We start from the raw sequence: 3,212 nt of genomic DNA, 5'->3' as shown, positions 1-3,212 counted from the left end.
TGAACAAAAATCTCTCAAAACTTCATTAGTTATTACTAATAACGAATAACATATAACAAATCAAAACTTGGCATAAAATTAAGTGTGATTAAGAGGGAATACATTAAGTTTTGAATGTATGAAATAAAAGATAAAAGATGATAGTGCTTACAGAGAAAGCAAGTGATCGAAAGCAAGAAGCGCTTCTATCTGCAGGAGAAGTGCATTCAGAGTAATCGTTTTCAAGAATATACCATAAAAATATATATAGGATTAACACCAAAATGAAAATAAAAAATAAAGATCCTAATAAATACAAGAATTAAAAATTGAATTATTAGAAGGTTTAGAAGCTAGCTCTCTTATTGAGGATAAATATACCACAGGCCATCGCTGAACCACATGCAACCAAAAACCACTCATTTTTTGCTTCAATCTTGAAAGAGTTGTACTATATTGTCCTGATGTTGAAGGACTAACCGCAGAGTCCTGTGAACTACGGCTCCTGTAGCACTTTAACCATAACTCTCAGCAAACTCTGAATCAGCAAACAAAAATTTTATGAACAAAATTAACAAACTACACAGCATTTAATATTATCATTGTTTATGAACAAATATGAACAAAATTATGAACAGCAAACTGACATTTTATGAACAAAATTCACAAAGTACACATCATTCAATATTATCAGTTCTTATGAACAAATATGAATAAAAAAATGAGCAAAATTATGAACAGCAAAGTGACTGTTTAACAAACTACACAGCATTCAATGTTCTCAATTTATCACAGTACTCACCGGCTGCGAGGAGGAAGGGCAGTGGCAGAAACACAACGGCAACACAGAGATAGAAGGAGAGCGCTCGAACAGAGGAGACGCCAATGAGCTTCCAAACGACGGCGAGGGAGCTTCCAATCACGGCGACACAGCTTCCTACGACGGTGACGGATCTTCTACGGTGGCGGTGGAGGCTGTGTCTGTGTAGGGGTTGCGATGGCTGCGCCGCTGCAGGGCTGCGAGGCTGTGGGGTTACGGGGAGCTGCGAAGGCTGATGCAGGGGCTGCGTGGCTGCAGTGGCGGCAGAGACTGCGGTGGCTGTGGGCAGCGGGTTTCTGGCCGAAGAGTTTGAGGGATGAGGGCGAAGAGGAGTGTGAATGGAGTGTGAATGGGTGGTGATAAAATTAGGGTTTTTAATATTTCTGACGAAAAATTTAAATTACAGATGGATTTTCCGTCTGTAATAATTTAATAAAACGCAGCATTTTGTCTATTTAATTATAGACGGATTTTCCGTCTGTAACCATTTCTCACGGAAAAAAATTAATTTTTCCGACGGAATTATCGACGGATTTTCTTTTTCGTCTGTAATTTATGCTAATCCATTTTTTTTGTTTTCCAACAAAAAATCCCTCTGAAATTCTCTCTGTATTTCAGTGGGTTAAAATCCATCAGAAATATCCGTCTGTAATAACTAGTTTTCTAGTAATGGCATGTGACCTCATTAATATAATTCGCTAGCAGTGAATTTTGGGCCCCAAAACCCAATCCAACTCATTTCTGAAGCTATTTCAACCCTAATTCAAGAGGAGACAAGGGGGAGCAATTAGTTTAGGTTTTATTATGTTGTAGGTCATTTTCTAGAGAGAGAAACTCCTCCTTCTCTCTAGAATTTAGGTTTTCTTAGTTAATTTCTCTTTAATTTCAGCTTTTAATTCTTGTTCTAATGTAATTTCATTTATGTTTCCATGCTTTATTTTCTTAATTCTCTTAGTTCTCTTCTTAATTTTTCATTTATGTCACTTTTTATTTTATGAACACTCTTGTAAATCTTAATTTCCATTTAATGCAATTTAACGTTTTTATGTTTATTGATGTTTAATTGAGTTGCTATTATTATATTCTTGCGTTTGGTAGTTTTAGATTTTATTTTTATTAAAATTTAATATGCTTTTATTTTCATGCACACCAAGTGTTTATAAAATGCTTGGATTAGTTTTTGCTTAGTTTTTCCTCACTCTTGGCTTGGAATTGAGGACTTTGGTGACCCTTGAGTCATTGATGTCCATTCTTGATTGATATATTAGAGTAGTTAGTTGATTTGGTTTCCACTAACTTTAAGTCTTCCATTAATAGAGTGGGCTAGGACTTATGGATTGAGATCAATTATGCCTATTTGACTTATCCTCGATGTTAGGGTTGACTAAGTATGATTAACTCTTCATAATCATCATATGTTTGTGGCCAATGACTAGGATAGGTAACCTTGACTCTCAATCCTTGCCAAGAGGTTTTTTAGCACTTGAATTTTCCTTTCTTTGATTAATTGCCTTGAGTTTGACTCCTTTTTATATTTAGTTATTGTTTGCTTCTTTAATTTCTTGCATGCATTTTTCATTCCTTGCTATTTACATTTCTTGCCTCTTGCAATCAAACCCCCATTCCCTCATAGCCAATAATAGGACACTTCATTGCAATTCCTAGGGAGAACGACTCGGGATTTTAAACTCCCGGTTATTTTGTATTGATTGTGACATCTTTTGATTTAAACTTCGATTGAGAGTTAATTATTGGTTTAGACTATGCTTGCAACGAGAATTCTATTTTGAGAAATTTTAGATCAACATTAATTCTCACAACAGCGGGCTAATCACCGGTTTAGAATTTCACCAGTTTAAAACTCAATTATGTCGCAAGTATAGTCTAAACTGGCAACTAACTCATGATTAAAGTTTAGAAGGTTGTCACAAAATCAAATCAATAACCGACAGTTGAATATCATGTCATTATCCCTTGGACTTGCAATTGAATGCACATCATTATTTATGGAATTTAGGAGGGTTTTAAATAGGAATGCAGAAAAGTAAGGTAACTAGAAATTAAAGAGCAACCAACAATAAAATTGAAATAAGTAGGCAATAAGCAAGTAAACAACTATCTAGTAAGCATGCAATTAAGAGGGCAACAACTAAAAATTAACTACACTAGAAAGCAATGGAATTAAACTAAAAGAATTAAGAGACTACAAGAAAAAAGGCCTTTCGGCACCCTTTTTTCTTGTCACGATTTAAAAGTGTGGCCAAAAGTGGTCAATGGCCATGATTTTATGTGGGTGGCCATAGAGAAAACCAGCACGCTTTTATGAGGGTAGCGATTGAATAGTAATTTGGCCACGCTTTTTTTTGGTCACGATTTATAGAGAGAAACAGGTATGCTTTTAAAGCGTGACCAG

At 35.3% G+C, this 3,212-nt stretch overlaps 1 long non-coding RNA gene across 1 annotated transcript; it reads right to left on the bottom strand.

Annotated features, from left to right (window-relative positions):
* On the bottom strand, positions 1-512 carry LOC110267610. The gene is made up of 2 exons (XR_002355425.1): positions 361-512; positions 1-189 (listed from the first exon to the last, which is right to left on the bottom strand). It is a non-coding gene; the product is annotated as an uncharacterized LOC110267610 (long non-coding RNA).

This window comes from Arachis ipaensis, chromosome B10, assembly GCF_000816755.2.
Source record: "Arachis ipaensis cultivar K30076 chromosome B10, Araip1.1, whole genome shotgun sequence".
NCBI lineage: Eukaryota > Viridiplantae > Streptophyta > Magnoliopsida > Fabales > Fabaceae > Arachis > Arachis ipaensis.
This window is presented reverse-complemented; position numbering and strand designations above follow the sequence as displayed.